An 18,677-nucleotide genomic window follows, 5' to 3' on the forward strand; every position below is an offset into this window, starting at 1 on the left:
CTATTCAAACATACTGGAGTTAGTTAAAATTCGTATGCCCTGAAAGTGATGTGATGTGACATTGGGTTAAATGAAGCAGGGTCTGCTAGAGGAAGTGTCATAAGAGTTAGTGGAAGTTTGTCTGTCCTGTCGGGCTGAAGTTGCTGAACCACATAGTAACATACGCAGCCTGGCCTAAAGATTCACCATCATAGCTGATCTTTGTAATCTATGTCACAGGATATTTGCTGCAACTATTCATTCAGTGATATAGTTAGCGTATATTCAAAGGTCCAGTCAGCCTCCATTACCATATGATATAGCAAATACATTTGGGGACAGGTTTTCCCTTCAACCTTCTATGGTAATGTTTGAAGAAGCAGGATAGAAAGAGTACTGATGCTTCTGAGTAATTCATACTTTTTCAACTTTGCTGTTGGAGAAGACTCCTGAGAATAGTTGATAACTAAGAAAACAAACTGATGGATCAGTGAACAAAGCAATCCAATGTTCTGACTTGAGGAACTAATTACCATACATTAGGGTCAAATTACCATACATTAGGAAAATACCAAGATCTCTGAAGAGGTCTATATTACTGGGAAAGGTAGAAGGAAAGAGAGGAAGAAATCACAAGACTCGATCATAGTCTCAAAAGTCTGAGCTCTGGACCAACCTACAATCAGGATGCCACTTGCGGTGACCTTCAAGTGGTTTATCAGGCCAGATTCTCAGCACACAGTGAGTTCCCCCAAAATAAGGACTAAAGTTTACGCTCTTCCTCCCAGCACCCCTTGAAGGCTGAAACCACACCCTTCCATCTCCAGAGCAGTCGCCCCATCTGGCAGGCCCAATCAGCTGATCATTGGTAGAGTCAGTAGAGTTGGCTTACAGGCAACCACGATCCAGGCCAACAATTAGCTGTTCAGCGGCTCTACATTGCTCGCTGCACCACTGTTTGCCACCTCAGGATCCAGACAGAAAACCAGCTGGCCAACAATCAGCTGTTTGGCAGCTCTGCACTGCTCACCTCTCTGCTACTTGCTGCCTCAGGAATCGGGACACTGCTTGCGGTGTCTTTACCACCCACTTTGCATGCTGGGGTCTCTCCCCCCAGGTGTGGCAAACCCTGGCCCAGGGTTTGAAAGACAGTGATGAATAGTGGCATAGTTGGAAAACCTGAAATACCATTTTGAAGATACATCACCCTGGAGAAAATGTATATTATCACTAAAAATCAGCACTGACTTGATTGCACATGCAGATTGTTCCTGGAATACTATCTCATTTAGCAACTTATGACCTGTACTCATACTTAGACTGTTGCAGTCCCTTGTGTTCACATACTAATGATCTGGGTGCTTGGCAACATTTGCAACCAGTTGCAGCATCCTGGAGTTATATAATTGCAATTTGCAACCGCCCTTTTTTTCCAATTACCACCCCAAAATGCCAATAAGGAAAGCTGTATTTGCTTAACAACCATGTATTTGCTTAATGACTGCTGTAAAAATTTGTTATAAAATTGGATCTGACTCGGTTTATGACCACATTGATTTACGGTAGAATTTCTGATTCCAGTTGTGATCCATAAGGCAAGGACTATCTGTAATTAGATCTATTTTAAGTATGTTGTGAATGTATTTCAAAGATTGGAAGAATATGCAATGCTTAAAAGAATGACACAATGCTAATAATTTATAAATTGAAGGACATTTAGATAGGACAGGGGTGTCAAACTGAAGGCCCGTGGGCCGAATCCGGCCCATGGGGTGCTTAGATCTGGCCTATGGAGGCGTCCTGGAAATAGCGAAGGACTGGCCTGTAGTGCCTCTGCCAGTGAAAACACAGCTCAGAAGGCTCCCAGGTTCCAGTTTTGCTGGCAGATGGCTGCAGGAGGATCCCCCAGCCCTCTTGGGCTCTCCTGGGCCACCACATGACCCCCACCCTGGCCATGCCCCCCCAGCCCCCCCCCAGCAATGCCTTCCTTCCCGAGGTCAAACACAACCCTGATGTGGTCCTCAGTGAGATGGAGTCTGACAACTCTGAGATAGGATAAATAAAAAACTCATAACATTGGCGTGGTACACAGGATTTCATGGAATAACAGGAGAATCTAAATAGGATCAATTTAGATCCATCCCTCTCTTGTTGGCACAGTTGAATGGCTTCATGCATATGCAAAATTGGTCTGAATCTGTGTTGTTATATTCTATGCCATTTTTAGTTCCTGCTGTCCTGTTGTTTTATGTTGTTTCTTTTATGTTGATGTAATTTTGTACAATTTTAACTCAGCAGACTATCAACACCTGCTCGCATTTCATCCTGATGCCATTTTCAGCTCTGATTTATCTTGATTGTATACCGACGATTGGCCTCTATTCTGCCTTATGCTTAGCTATATTAGAAGAAGCATCACTAATGGAACAGGAAAGAGGGCAAAGCTGGGAAATCTGACGGGAAAAATAATGAAAAATGGCTTTTTTTAAAAAAAAAATCTTTCCAAGTTCTTGGCAACTTTAGGAAGTTCTCATGAAAAATAAAATTCTCACACATTCTTAAAAAAATAATTTCTGAACTTGTCTGGGCAGATTAGAGAAATAACACCCCAAAGATAAAGCTGCTTCCCTGGAAATAATTTGTTTTGAAGATACACAAATAACAGTCAACAGTTGGAAATCATGTCTGAAATCTATAATAGCCAAGCTCTTTGGCAGCCCTGCCATTGGCTGAAATTTAATGCAATCTGTTTATAAGGAAATTAACAGGGCAATTCTCCCCCCCCCCCACCGCCCCTACATTCAGAAGATGCACTGCATGATAACTTCCAAAGACATCTTGCGATGTAATTCTTGGGGAGAACTGAACTTAAAAATGAAGTACTTTGAATTTCTTCCTGAGTATTTATGCCGTTATCTACAAAACAAACAAGCAACAATAATAAAACTTCTTGTCACTGAATTGCATTTTATAAATGCCTCATAGCATCATTTAGACTTTGGCTAGCCATAATTTCTGAAAGACAGGAAAAGCATAGCAAGCTAAAAAGCAATGCTGCTTTATCAGCACTGAAGTTGCTATCAATTTCAAGTATAACTTGAAAAGCATATAAAACAAACCACAGGACTTGCTGTGCTTACAAATATTGTTTTGCCCTTGCTCCCCTTCTAACCTCTTTAGAGAGTTTAGTATTTCATTTTAATGCCTCCAATGCTTACCATAAGATTGGCTGAGAAATGCTAAACTTGCCTGGAACAATCTCCCGAGTGCTGTCAGTCTTTAATGACATTAAATATTTACCCATTTACCCATTTTACTGATTTAGGCACTGCCCTTCTCTATCTAACTGATTCTGGGTGGTTTGGAGATTAAAAAAAAATGATAAAATCAAATACAATTAAAATTAAATTAAAACCAAATGACAAACCAATAAAAACAAGTCTAAAAGAGACATTAAAAGATAGAGGAAGTACTCTCAAGCCACTGACCCCCATCAAGACTGCACATTGCTCTTTGGCCCCCATGCAGTTTGGCAGAACCAGGTCTTCACGTTCTGCTGAAAGGCTGGGAAAATGAGTACCAATCTTGCCACTGGGGAACAAGAAGTTCCATAGGGCAGTGGCAATGGTAGAAAAGACTTTCTTCTTAAACCCTGCCAATTGGAATTCTTTACCTCATGTGGTCTGTAACATCCCTCTCTGCCTGACCAGTTGGGGCAGGTTGTCATGGGGTTCTACTGTAATAGTCTGTTGGTTGTTTCTAAGATATTTTAGATGTATCGTAGTGTTATCTTTTTCATAGGTTGTGCTGTTTATGCTGTAGCGGGTTAAGTGGTCGGGCTTTTTTTTTTGATAAAGTTGTGTAGGTATCCATTTTGTTAGAAATTATTGTATAGATACTTGTTCTGGATTGCTGCTGTAGTGCATTTGCACTCATCTGAATTATGTTCTTCCATAGCTCCTGTTGTGAAGTGTGCTAGATCATATCCATCGCAAAATTTGTGCTAGAAGAGAGGGAAAGACAAATTACTACTTTGAAACTGGATCGCTTACGGATAACTTTAAGCTTCCTCAGAATGTGCCCCCAAAGGGCAATTTTTAAAATGTATTTCTGACATGGTTAGAGGGAAGTGAGAAAGAATCCTGTGTGTGATTTACCATCCCCTGAATTGTAAAATGTTGTAATCAGTGCAGTGGTGGGATTCAATTTTTTTTACTACTGGCTCTGTGGGCGTGGCTTGGTGGGTGTGGTGTGGCTTGTTGGGCGTGGCTTGGTGGATGTGGCAGGGGAAGGATACTATAAAATCTCCATTCCCACCCCACTCCTGGGGAAAGGTTACTGCAAAATCCCATTCCCTTCCCAACCCCCTAACCTGCTTTCCAGCTCTGTTCTCCTGTGCAGGGTAACAAAAGAAGACTCAGCTGATCAGCTGGTACTCAGGAGGCAGAGAATAGATGGGGGCAGGGCCAGTCAGAGGTGGTATTTGCCAGTTCTCCAAACTACTCAAAATTTCCGCTACCAGTTCTCCAAAACTGGTCAGAACCTGCTGAATACCACCTCTGAATCAGTGGTGTATTAACCATTAAGCAGACTAAGCACGTGCTTAGAGCACCAGACCCAAAGGAGGCACCACAAAAACTTTTATGTAGCATAAGCTTGGCTTTGTTTGTATAGTATGCACAAAGGAGGGGAAGGGCACCCAGATTTGTCAGTGCTTAGGGCACCAGTGAGCCTTAATCCGCCACTGGTTGTAATGCTTTATTTTGTTGTATTCTATTTTGCTGTGGTTATATACTGGTCATTCACTATAAAGAAAAAAATAAACAATACAATAACAATTAAAAATGGGTTTTTCTTGCCAACCTGAAAACAAACAAATCCTTGAATATAGGTAAGAGGATTCAGATTTATTTTGGAAAGATTTCCCACACTCCAATAATGGTTTATTTAGGGTTGTTTCTCCAAATATGTGCATTGTTTCACTGTGTGACATGTACTGTTGCCTTATTACATTAAAGATCTTTCAGAAGTTCTCTTAATCCATCTTTCAATAGGTAGAAAACTATGTACAAGCATGAAATTTCCTGTCCCGTTTCTGATTCTTCTCTTCTCTCTCATCTTTTTCAAGTCCTGACTCTAAGGAAATGGGTGAGAAAACCTCACAGCTTAGACACACTTTGCGGCTGACCTTAGATGCCATTGGCTTAAAGGGGCAAATGTTATTTAACACCAATGCAGCTAGAACGGTGACATAAGCCAATCCCATTTATGGGTGAGAATAAAATAAAGACAATTTCATGGAAACAGGGCAGAAAACAGGTATTATGCCACAGTGAAGTTTGGGTGGAGGAAGACCCTGAGTGAGCCTTTGGATTGCTTTGGGAAGGCTGTGTATGCTACACAGCATCTTCACTGTGTCATCCCAAAGACTTCTGCAGTTTTGAAATGAGCCAAACTGGGTATTTTAAAGGCTGCTTTAAGTCTTTTTATCTGTGACTCTCTTTATAGATTTGGGGCATTTGCAGTACTTGCCCTGGGGAAAATGGTGCACTTTTCGAGCCTTGCCCTATAAGCAAAGGCCATCCATTACCCTCTTCCTCTCTCTATCAGGTTAATGACTTTATTAAATATTTAACGGGCACTGTCTCTAGAGTGCCGACATAAGTGATTTTACATTATCTCATCCACTTCTGTCTCTGATTTCTTATAAAGTGTGTTGCTCTGCCTGGCGTTAACTCAGAGAAAAATCATGATTGATTGGACAACCATTAAGACCATGTTTAATATTAACCTTCATCTTGAGAGATGGTGGAGGCCACTGAAGGTAGGATGGGGAGAGAAAGCTAAATGCAAAACAGATGTTTTGTACTAAAAATGATTCTCTAGGGATGAGAAAGAGAGCTGATCAGCACCTACACCTCCCCCCCAAACATTACACACCAATAAGCATTTGAAGTGGATTTCAGATGTTTGAGTGCAACATTTTAAGTACTTTGGGACTGAAGTAGCTTCTTCCTTTGGTGCACAATTTGCTTCAAGATAAAATTTATTTATATATTACTACATATCCTCTTCTCTTCTCCCTGCCCCTCCCTTTACATCTTGATGGTAGAAATTGATTGAGAGCTCTTAAGAGATTAAAATTCCAAATCTGCTTTATTCTTTCAGTAAGAAATATTAATCTGTTAATTGTTATTAATAACAATTATTGATACATTAATAATTAATTTACTAAACCAATTTAATCTATGGGCATTAACATTTTAAGTCATGAAATTAATTTTGCTCATTTTAGGGCAGAACCTTATGAATCATGGATTAGCTACAGATACAAATACACACCATGGGTTTCCAAAGGGTAGCTAATTGTCTACATTGGCTTATCCAGTGGAGCCATATAACAAGGAATAGCTCTGAATATCTTTTTCATACCAGTGAAATGATAGCCAAATTTATTTTTATCTACCATATAAGGGTAGATCTGAATGTCATCTGAATGCTCAGTGAGAGAGCAGAATGCTCCAATAAATTTAAGATCACAAAGCAGCTATGCTTAGCATTAGAGATATTTATAACCATTTACTTACAGCAATTCATTTAACAATTATTCAAAGTTATGACAGCATTGAAAAAGTGACTTAGGACTGGTCCTCCACTTAGACTGTCATAGGTCATATGATCAAAATTTAGGCTTTTGGCAAGCAGCATTTATTTATAATAGTTGCAGCATCCAGAGATCATAAGTCAGTAGGGGAAGCTGGATTCACTTAACAACTGTAGTAAGTTGGTTAACAACTAACTGCAGCCAAAAGGTAATCAAACCAAGCACGACTCACTTAATGGCTGCATTGCTTAGCGATGGAAGATGCCTCCCAACTGTGATTGTTAAGTCGAGCGCTACATGTAATACATTTAAAGGGCTTTGTTGTCTATGTTAGATCTGGGAGGACGGTTCAAGAATGGAGGCAAGACTCAGATAGTAACTAAAGCTCTTTATTTGTGACTTCAGATCCGAGCAACTAACCCCAGCCGCAGCAGCCCCTCATATAGGGCTGGCTGCGGCTAGGCAGCCAATGAAGGCGATTTGAGTTTGCCGCTCTTGGCAGGGCCAATCGCGGCAGCCTGTTTACTGGCCAATCGCATCAGTCTATGGCGACCAATCACGATCGGCTTTCAGCGGGCCAATCAGATTTGCAGGCTATGAGCCTGCTAGTCCGGAACAGTCTAGACATGGGCTATTCCTCTCACCCTCTTGTTTATCCAATTGTTAACCTGTGTGTTAAAAAGGGACTATTGACAACATGTTTAAAGAATGGGAGGATTTATCTGAAATTCATATTTTCAAACTAGCTGTGACATCCTTGGGTCTAAGTTCAGATCCTCTACCCCATGGATTGGGTATATCTCTCTATCTCTATCTTCCTAAGAAGCAGAATGAAGCACTTGGAGAAGACCTTGAGTTGAGTAACACTAGAGAGGAAAAATCCCAGAGATTGTGGAAAGCATGTGGGGAATTTGCACTGGTAGCAAAGCAAGTTTGTGAAGTGCTAATATTCAATTACTGATCCTGGGCCTTTCCATTTAGTGTTTATCAAGATTTGTGGGAAAAGAAGTGATTATCTTCAATATTTAAATGTGTTTTATAAGAAATTTAACTAAAACACACATGGTTTATATGGCACAATGTATGCAGGCATGTATATAGTTTTGGCAGATCTATACATTTTTGCGTAATTTGAATAATCAGAGAACTGTATTATAATGTTCAGAGAAGAGTGAAAATAATGTTATTGACATGCTACCTCATGCATTAATTTGGAAAGTCTGTTTGCTTTGTTAGTAAAATGCTTAAACAATTTAGCCTCCAATTCTTATTGCCATCCCCTTGTGCTTAGCTGCAATCGATTATTTGTGCAGAATTCTCATGCTTGGTATCCACTCGGTATAGCTTCTATTCTCCCAGACTGCAGTAAGGCCTGACCTGAATAAAAACATCAAGGCCTTCAGTCAGAGAGCTGCAGAGAGCTATTGTAAACTGAATCTTTCAATTTCCTCTACTGGCTTATACTGTGGTTGATCATTCCTACAAATATTCTCTTTGCAGGCATCGAAAGAGCTTAGAGCAGGGATATCAAACTCCTGCCCCCCTGGCTGGATGTGCCATGCTTTGGCCATGCCCATGCCTGGTTTAGCGAAGGGGAAAAAAGTACCAATATGTCATGTGATGCTGCCATGACGACACCTGTTATGTCCTGAGGACTCAAGGAGTTCTCACTCAGGTCCACTCACTTTACGTGGGCGTTATTTCCCCCATTCCCATTGGTTGGCTCTCCCCAGCAGCCAGCTATAAAAGCAGGCTGCGGGGTCCAACCGGTTGCTGATTGCTGCGAGCCAGTTCCAGGCTTGGCAAGCACGGTCAGCCCTTTATTGTAAAATAAAGTATTGTTGCACTCATGCTCTGGTTCAGCCTCTCATTGCTCAAACAAAACACTGGCGACGAGGGTGGGATGGCTACCAGAAGCACCTTGCAACCGCTGAGTCACTAGCCACCGATCTACAGCCCAGAGAAGCGATCGGCTGGCGACAAGGAAACGCTGATCCGCAGCCAGAGAGAGCGGTCAGCTAACGAAACGAGCGATCAAAAAGAGCAAACGCAGATCCGCAGCCAGAGAAAGCGGTCTGAGTCAAATAGTTAGAAGCGTCTGTAGCCGCTTGTTAGCCCGTCGGGGAAAGTGAAGCGCTGCGAGCCGCAGCCGCTCTGCATTTGGCGCGAAATTCAAACGGGTGTCATTTGAATTTCGAGCCAGTAGGAATCACAGCACAGCGCTGTAGAGAGTCACTAACGCCCACTTTTTGGCGCGAATCAAGACACCTCAACGGCTAGCAGCCAACGTGGTAACCCAGAGAGAGAGAAAGAGAGGGTAGCAAAAAACCTCTCCAGAGCTGATATCACTAGTAACTCACGAGCGTTCGTAGTCCCAGAGAGATTTTTCCGCAGGTAGCCCAGCCGTTCCAGCACCATGAGTTCCAATCCAGTATTCCGGCGTTTAAACCAGACGAAGAGAAGTGGGAATCGTATAAGAACCGTTTCAATCATTACATCGATGCGGTCGGCCTGGCGGATGCGGGAGAGCATCGGAAAAATCCTATTTCCTAATCTACTGCGGAGCCACCGTTTCTGATACCGCTGCAGCACTCGTGGCGCCGAGAGAATTGAAAAGCGTTCCGTGGTCGAGTTGCTTGAGATCCTCACAAACCACTACGCTCCCAGGCCTTCACAAATCGCCAGGAGGTTTACGTTCCGAATGAGGAAGCAATCAAGTAAGGAGACCATCAACCAATATATGGCCGCCCTCAGAACAGCAGCCCTGCACTGCGGGTTTGGAACATACCTGGAGGACATGCTCCTCGATCAATTAGTTTGTGGGGTCAAGGATCTCAACCTACAGAGGCGACTGCTAGCTAAAAAAGACCTCAACCTCGCGCAAGCAGTAGAGGAGGCCCTAGCAGCCGAGCTAGCAACGAACTCAGCCACCGAAATTCAGGGCCCAAGCGCCAAGCTAGCAGCGTTCCCAGTCCATTCCGAAGAGGTGGAAGCGGAGGAAGGCCACAACGATGAGAACGATGTCCATCGCCTCACCAATGACAGACGGTCGCAGGTAGGGGCCAAACAAGAATACACCGGTCCACCCAAGCACATCACTCTGTGCCTAGCCTGTGGGGGATCACATCAAAGGGCCACCTGCAAGTTTAAAGGAGCCGTTTGCAACAACTGCCATAAGAGGGGCACATTGCGAGAGTCTGCCAAGCCCCCAAAGCGCGGCACACAGACCCCGTCCTCGCACTCTCGGGACCACAGAGGCAAGTATTAAACTGTCGCACGCACCGCCTTGCCAGGCGTACTTGCCACTCTGTTAGTAAAATTTCTCTCTCCGTTTCCCTAGAAGGTAAACCGTGCCACATGGAGGTTGACACAGGGTCAGCGCTCTCAATAATCTCGTGGAACACCCTCAAGAGACTCCACCCCAGCCTATCTACTACCCGGCTTCAGAGATGCCAGTTCGGTCTGAAGGACTACCAGGGAAGGCCATTCCCGTGATCGGCAGAGGCAAGTTCTTTGTCAGTTTTAGAGCTTTTAAAGGCCACCTACCTCTAGTGGTAGTTAACGGCAATCTACCCACCTTATTGGGGCTCGATTGGTTTCCACCTCGGCCTAGGGTTAACAGGAGTCCATGCTGTCTCAACCTCAGACACTGACTCCTTATTCGCTGACTACGCAGATGTGTTCAGTGAGGAGCTGGGGTGTTATAATGGAACCCCCATCTCGTTCACCGTTGACCCCAGGCAGTCCCAATCAGATTAAAACCACGTAGAGTTCCATTTGCTATTCGACCAAAACTAGACGCTGAATTGGATAAGCTACTAAAACAAGGGGTCATTGAGCCAACAGATTTCGCCAAGTGGGAGACGCCCATTGTCACACCCTCAAAAAGATGGTAGCCTGAGAATTTGCTCGGACTACAAGACAACAATCAATAAATATTTACAAGTTAGCGCCTACCCTGTGCCCGTCATTCAGCACTTATTGCACACATTCGAACCGGGCAGTATTTTTTGCTAAATTGGACATGTCTCAAGCATATCAACAGTTCCCTGTTGATAACCAAACAGCGGAACTTCAGACCATCGTCACTCACAGGGGTGCCTTCCGATGCAAGCGTCTCCAATTTGGCGTAAGTGTTGCCCGGGTATTTTTCAGTCCCTCATGGAGCGGATTTTACAGGGCCTCCTGGTGTAGTACCCTACTTCGACGACATCTTGGTCTCGGCCAGGGACAGACCCCAACTCTTCCAGAGAGTGCGAGCAGTGTTAGAGAGGTTCAGACAGCATGGCCTCAGGTTAAAAAAGAAAAATGTGCCATTGCCACTAGACAGGTGGACTTTCTGGGTTATAAAATTGACGCCTCTGGCATTCACCCCCTGGAGTCCAAGGTTAGGGCGATCCACGAAGCTCCCACACCGACCTCCAAAACGGAGCTACAAGCTTTCTTGGGGCTCCTAAACTTTTATGCATCCTTCTTGCCCCATAAAGCCTCAGTAGCCGAACCCCTACACAGACTACTAGACAAAAAGTCACCGTGGCACTGGGGGCACAAAGAAGACCAGGCGTTTAACGCCGTCAAATCACTACTTACGTCAGAGGCAGTGCTCATCCAATTCGACCCCAACCTTCCTTTAGTACTGGCAGCAGACGCATCCCCTTTTGGAATTGGGGCGGTCCTTAGTCACAGACTCCCCAATGGCGCCGAGGCCCCCATCGCCTTTTTCTCCAGGACGCTCTCAGCCACGGAGCGAAATTACAGCCAAATAGACAAGGAAGCCCTAGCAGCTGTTGCAGCCGTGAAAAAGTTTCACGAATTCCTTTTTGGCCATTTCTTCGAACTGGTCACCGACCATAAGCCCTCCTGGGCCTACTGGCCGGCGACAAACAGACACCTCAAGTCCTTTCCCCTAGAATGACAAGGTGGACACTTTTCCTAGCGGCCTATTCATACAAACTTATTCACCGCCCGGGCAAAACTCTATCCCACGCCGACGCTCTCAGTCGCTGCCCCTTACCCGCTCCGGCTGAAGACCCAGCTCCTGTCAACGCCATTTTTGAAATCACTCAGTTGGACCTACCCATCACCGCCCTTGACATCGCCGCTAAAACCAAGGCAGACCAAACGCTCGCCCAGGTGCTCGACTGGGTGAGGAGGGGGTGGCCGGGAGGCAACGTCGATAACAAATTCGCACCCTTTAAGACTCGCATGCAGGAGCTGTCCAGTTTGCAGGGTTGTCTACTGTGGGGCACTCGAGTGGTCATTCCGACCTCGCTGCGTACCCGAGTCCTGGAGCGCTGCACGAGGGACACCCGGCATTGTGAGAATGAAGGCGTTAGCACGCAGCTACGTGTGGTGGCCGGGTCTAGACGAGGACATTGTCAATTGGGTAAGTTCCTGCAGCATTTGCCAGGAATCCCGTCCTGCTCCCCCATCGCCACCCCTACCAGATGGGAGAGCGCCAACGCCCCTTGGTCTAGAATCCATATCGATCTGGCAGGCCCGTGCATGGAAAGATGTTCCTAGTGGTCGTGGGCGCTTATTCCAAATGGATAGGCGTGGCGCAGCTATCCACGACCACCACACTAGCAATCACCAACGTGTTAACGCGCCTGTTCGTTACACATGGACTACCCGACTCCATTGTCTCCGATAATGGCCCACAGTTCGCATCAGTAGAATTCAGCCGTTTTGCTGCCAACCTGGGCATTCGCCACATTTTCACAGCCCCATTTCACCCTGCCAGTAATGGGTTGGCTGAAAGGGCCGTCAGGACCACCAAAGAGGCCCTCGCTAGGTTTGGCAGGGATGACTGGCACCACAAACTCGCACGGTTCCTGATGAGCCAACACTCAACCCCTGTGCAGTCACCAATAAGTCCCCAGCGGAACTTCTGATGGGCCGGCGCCTGAGGACTGTATTGGACAGATTGCACCCACAATACTGCCCTGACTCTCCCTCGCTTCTACGTCGGGGTTAGACATTTTGTTACAGGAACCGATATTCGCAAGGAATTTCGCGGGGACCCACTTTGGATTCCAGGCGAGGTCATCGCCATCACCGGGCCGAGATCGTATAGGGTCAGGCTGGAGGATGGTCGCATCTGGAGGAGACATATAGACCAGCTTAGAAGGCGCCTCAGCACCCTTGCCAACAAGAGTCCAGAGTCTCCAGTCGAAGGGAACCGCCTCATCCGCCACCCAGCCACATCGCACCCTGCGACCAGTCTGCACCAGCGGTCGTTCCGGTCAGCCCAAACTCGGACAACAGCGCCCAGAGAGTTGACCAGCCTGATCCAACCCACGAGAGCTCGACCCCAGTAACCAACCCGGTGTTTCCCGAGGATGCCCAGTCCAGAGAGAGTGTTGGCGACACTATGCCGGCTCGACCATCACAGACTGGTACCGAACAGACAGACAATGTTCCCGAGTTGCGCCGTTCCGGGCGCCAACACAAACCCCGTCTACCTCAAGGACTATGCATGTTCGCATCTGGGGGAAGGGGTGTTATGTCCTGAGGACTCAAGGAGTTCTCACTCAGGTCCACTCACTTTACGTGGGCGTTATTTCCCCCATTCCCATTGGTTGGCTCTCCCCAGCAGCCAGCTATAAAAGCAGGCTGCGGGGTCCAACCGGTTGCTGATTGCTGCGAGCCAGTTCCAGGCTTGGCAAGCACGGTCAGCCCTTTATTGTAAAATAAAGTATTGTTGCACTCATGCTCTGGTTCAGCCTCTCATTGCTCAAACAAAACAACACCCCTGGCTTAGAGTGTAGTGTATCTGCAATCCAAACATACCACATGACATTATGGCATACTGACTAGAACTCTTTAAGCCAAGATTAGAATAACAAACTACTGGAACTATTTAAATTGATATTTGGGTCCATGTGTTTCTGGATTAAAACCAGCAATTATAGCAGAGGGAAATAAAAGTTTGATGTCTGACTCCACATAGGTTCAATATCAGTGCAATCTTTTTTTCTCCAATTATAATCATAGCTTTAATTTTTGATTATCGGTTCCACACACCTGAATTTATTTTAATAATTGAGAATATTTGATTTTAGGCTAATTCCAAAGGAATTAGGAAGAATATAGTTGAGTGTTCCCAAATTGATATTTTCCAGAAAAGTTTGGACTACTGTTCACAAAAGCTCTCCACTGAGAAGGCTGACCTAATCCAATTTGAACCGAATTCAAACCCTACAGATGTTTGAAAAAGACAGGTAAGAGTACCTTCTCTGGGCTTGGAAATGAAGCAGGGCCAAGCTTGGGGAAGGCTTGAGTGGGAGATCATCAGGAAATTCTTGGGTGCAGAGCAATCTGGGAAATTCAAAAAGCTACCCTGAAAGAAGTCACTGTCAAATCACTTCCACACTGTTGGAAGACATCTGGATGGATGCAGATACAAAGCCACTGAGAATCATCCTTCACATGAGAGTGACATTACTGACGTTTGCCAGCCATTGGTCCACACATCTGGAGGATGCTAGGAAAAGGGAAGGCTACTTTAAATCGAGTTTGAAGTTGTGAATCATGCATACATGCATGTATTTATTTATTTAGAAATAGTTCTCTACCTATCATGTAGTAGCTATCCAGGTGGTGAGAAACAATAAAGCAGCATGGTATAAATATAGATGACAGGTACAAGTGAAGCATCATAAATCAAATGCTTCTTAAACAGTTTTTTTAAAAAACAAACAAACAAATTTTCCTCCTTGCGCTGAAATGGAAATTGAATTGGCACAGGTTTTATTTCTAGGCAAGGGTATTCCAAAATGGTGTATGCCACAATAGAAAAGATGCTCTTCTGGATTTCCAAGAGTTAGTGGTGTTATGTGTAACTGAAGGAAAATTAAATCTGTGTAACCTCTTGATATTACACCTACTGGTAAATCCAAGAGAAGAATTATATACAATGCTGTTTATTCCCTGCTGCTTGATAGTGATGGAGAAAGCTGCCTAGGAAAAGGCAACCAAAAGTTCTTCAGGCCTGTTTTATCTGTTTCTAAAAGCAACCAGAGTTTTCATTTCCTCTTAACATTAAGATATTCCACCTTACTGACTTCTTTCACTGGAGAACTAAAACAGATCTTTGAGGTGTGACCCGATCAACCTGGAGAAGGTTGTAAAATAGGTTATTTATCTGTGTATATTTATTCAAATTTATTAGTCTTCCAGCTTTAATAGACTCTAGTTCTAGTATGCTGGTTAGTCTGTTGCTGTTCATAAATAAGATTGACAGCTTAATAGCATGTTGGGGCTAGGAGAAGTTGGACAAAGCTCTTCATCTATAAAAGCTATATGATGATGATGACGACGACAACGATGATAATGACTACATGCCTTTAAATTGTTGTCAACTCCTAGTGACCACATAGACAGATGTTCTCCATTATGATGTGTCCTTCAACTCTTTCAACAGTGCACTTATTGCTACTGTAACTGAGCCTGCCCACCTTGCTAAGGGACATCTTTTATTCCCACCTTTTCCAGCATTAGAACCTTCTCCAGAGACCTGGGTCTTTGCATAATGTGTCCAAAGTAAGACAATTTGAGTTTGGTAAAAGCTATATAGAAGACAGCATTTCTGGAGGAGGAGTTTGAAAGACAAGTTCTCTAAACTACTTAAATACATTAAGATTAAGGCTAAATTGGTACCATTTCCAAGTCTTCTACTCCCAAGGGGCACTGTACTTAATGAAAGATTCTTTACATACCAACCTTTTAAATTAAAATCCAGACATTATGGAAGATATTAAGCTGTTTGCCTTGGTAGTATTTTTGGACATTTTACAGTGCCCACTTTAATATTTCCCAATCTCTTGTCCTCTAGATTAATTAGGATTACAACTCCAGACTGTATTATGAATATTTATTAATTAAATTTATGCACAGATAATTCCAAGTGATTTACAACATTAAAAAAGCATACTATAAAAACCACACATGTACACACACATGGCAGCAATAACACAATTAAATCAACCACTTGATCAGCTGCACCGTCATTTCCAGTCCTTAGGCTTTTTGATAAATCCATGTCTTCAGGGCTTTTTGGAAAAGCAACAAGGTAGGGCCCAATTGTATCTCTGGGTGAATGATGTTCCACAGCAAAAATGCCATCACTAAGAAGGCCCCTTTTTTCTCACCAGCTGTATATTCCTTATAGATGGAACCCGTAACACATCCTGCCTTCCTGTCCAGGTGGATTAAGTAGATGTAAAGGGGTGCAGGCATCCTTCAAATAGTCTGGCCCTAATCCATATAGGCCTTTAAAGGTGATAACCAGCACTTTGAATTCTACCCAGAAACACATTGACAGTAAATGTAGCTCCTGCAAAAGAGATGGCACATATACAAGACTAGTCTTGTGCAAAACTGTGCAATAAGCTACATTCTGCATTAACTTCTGAATACAAGAGTTGAGTTAGGGATTCTGAGAGTTGTAATTTCAAAACAATCGGAGGGTTCTGGATCAAAGAAAGATGGCCTATGTCTTACCTTTATTCTTTTTGCTTGATTTTTGCCCGATCTGGCCTCACCCCAAAAAAGCTTTGAAAAGTCAGTTCAGTACAGTATTCCAGTTTTCCACTAGAGACAACATTTTCTCCTCCTTTATGGGCAGGATACATGAGAGAGGCAAATCTCAGTAACTGATACCAGAATACTGATGAGAAACAGAATTTTCTCCAAAACCTTTCATAACCCTACATTTTCTATATATGGCTCTTACTCTGTCATGATTATTTACTCACTCCTTTTGGCCAGACCCCAACATGGCATTTTGGATAAAGATGTAGTGATCTGAGAATAATCTTGGGAGACAGGTGGAAAAGCTGCAGCCTAGACAATGAAATCGAAGTCCAAAAGAAGAATGGGTATTGGGGTACGCATTTTCAGAAGGGACCTACCATATTTATCTAGAAAGTAAAGGCAGAAGGGGGAGAGGGAGGGATGCATTCAGACTTGCAAGATTCTGCTACTGTACAATAAAGGTAATCTTAGTACTTATGTTTTGGTTTTCTTCTGGAATACCTCAAAGGGCTGACAAAGCCTATGGCAGGATAATGATTTGTGGGAATGGCCTTAAGAGACAGCTTAGCCCTCAGAAGCACAGAAACCCTCTTGGATTCTTGGGCTGTAAAGGTGACAGTGGAGAAATGTGCTTTCAGACATGTCTGAATCATATCATCCTCCAGGTAGTCCAGACAGAAATCATGTCCATATGAACTAATTATACTTTATTATAAGGTTACATTAACAGAATGATGTAAATCTATAACTACATTTCTGTCCCACAGCCATTACAGTCCCTTCTGAGACATTTGCCACATCCATGTTTCTTCTGAGGACTAAGCCGCCTTTTATCTGATCAATGCTCTCACTGCAGTTCTTCCTCCTGTCTCCCAAGGTCTTTCCCATCTACCATTACAGGCAGTGACCTTTAGGAAACTATCAGTAAAATATATCCTATGAGTCTTATGAGACTCCTCTAAGTTAATGGCAACTCTCATTGACAGGCACTAGGGAACTTTGTGTAACGTTTCTTCTGAAAATGGGAACATTCTTTAATTCTTAAAGCACTTAAGCTGGCAGGACTGTTGTTCATTTTTAAAGGGCTCTCGCTGTCGAAATGGTTTCTGAAGATTGGTCTGTAAGTCATCTAGGGATTTGTGAAATCTCCAACTTCTGTCACCGTCCCTGATATAGTATTTGCAGCCATTCCTTTTAAGTACATAATCTTAGCTGTATTATTGTGAACATGTCAAAAGGGAATAATTCAAAAACTGATTTAAAAGAGGAGCTCTTACTTGGGTCACTCAGCATATTATAAAACATTGAGAAGTGTCCTTTAGTGCCAATTTAAAAGCATTCTTCTTCATCATCTCTTTTGTCATTACTGTCACCACACACCCACAAATCATGGACAATTACCACTGATATAAACTGTTGAGATAACATTTACTATTTACTGGTCATTATCCTTTGGCTGCTATGTGGGAAGTTAGAGGCAAATGGTGAAATAGCCTAGAAAATTGGGATTTAATGATGAGAAATAAATAAATAAACAACCAGTCAACTACTTAGTTCTGGCGAAGAACAGAATACTGAAAAGACCTCCGGTGTGCGAATGACGCAGGGCAGGCGCTGCAGTTCAATATTTATCTTCATTTGTTGCTAACAGGACACAAGCTGTGGAAAGCACAAAGGACACATGCTGTCGATATGAATTTGAAGAGCCATTTTTCCCCCTTAAAACTTAAATGCTAGTTAAGAAGAAGGAAACTCTGACTGGAGGCAATTAGCATTTGACTACACTCATATTAACAATTAAGAAAGGTGGAGGTGATCAGGTAGGCATGAGTGCAGCCTGAATAATTGGATTTTCCACTTCTAAATATAATCAAGCTTTTGGCAGAAGAAAAGGATCTGCATTGCATATGCATCTCTATATGATACATTATTGTATATATGTTCATCCAAATGAAGTGCATTCTCTGAAAGTGATACTGTGCCAGGAAGTTGCACTACATAGTATCTTTGAACATTTTCTTTTCTTCTAGTTTGTATTGACCTCTCAGGATCAAAGGCCTCTCAGGGTTCACCTTTGGCCTCAAAGGCCTCTCTGGGTCCACCTTTGCCAAGATTATCTGCAAGTGTGTGTGTGTGTGTGTGTGTGTGTATGTATGCATGTATGTATGTGTATAACATGATCCCATGCTAAGTATATGGATGTGATGAGAAAATTCTTTCTCACCCCCTGCTGTTCTGTTTTATGATTCTGAATGTTTTATTTCAACCCAAGAAACCTCAGTCTCCACATAATTAATTATTTTTAAAATATTATTCAGTTTGTGGCCTTTGAAAAGCTGTTGACATTTTAGAAGCCTCTGTTTTACTTAAGCTCATTAGACTAAAGGAAGGATTACTGATGAAAAATCCTTAATGCTCTGAGAATTTGATTTCTGAGACTCATACTTAGGGTGGGGAAGGAAATGTTCAAAAAAGGACTAAAGTGAATGGTTGGAGGTGGGTACTGGCTAGACAGGACCCAGCCAAAGGGCCTAGATGCAGGGTACAGGGTCTTCAT

General features: G+C 43.5%; 1 long non-coding RNA gene across 1 annotated transcript; it reads right to left on the reverse strand.

The window, feature by feature from the left end:
* Positions 1 to 3,065: 3,065 nt before the first annotated feature.
* Positions 3,066 to 16,344, reverse strand: LOC148127735 (uncharacterized). The gene is made up of 3 exons (XR_015741061.1): positions 16,320 to 16,344; positions 13,817 to 14,069; positions 3,066 to 3,982 (listed from the first exon to the last, which is right to left on the reverse strand). It is a non-coding gene; the product is annotated as an uncharacterized LOC148127735 (long non-coding RNA).
* Between the last annotated feature and the right edge of the window lie 2,333 nt (positions 16,345 to 18,677).

Source organism: Pseudonaja textilis, chromosome 1 (assembly GCF_049901715.1).
Source record: "Pseudonaja textilis isolate UNSWEBS1 chromosome 1, rPseTex1.2, whole genome shotgun sequence".
Classification (NCBI taxonomy): domain Eukaryota; kingdom Metazoa; phylum Chordata; class Lepidosauria; order Squamata; family Elapidae; genus Pseudonaja; species Pseudonaja textilis.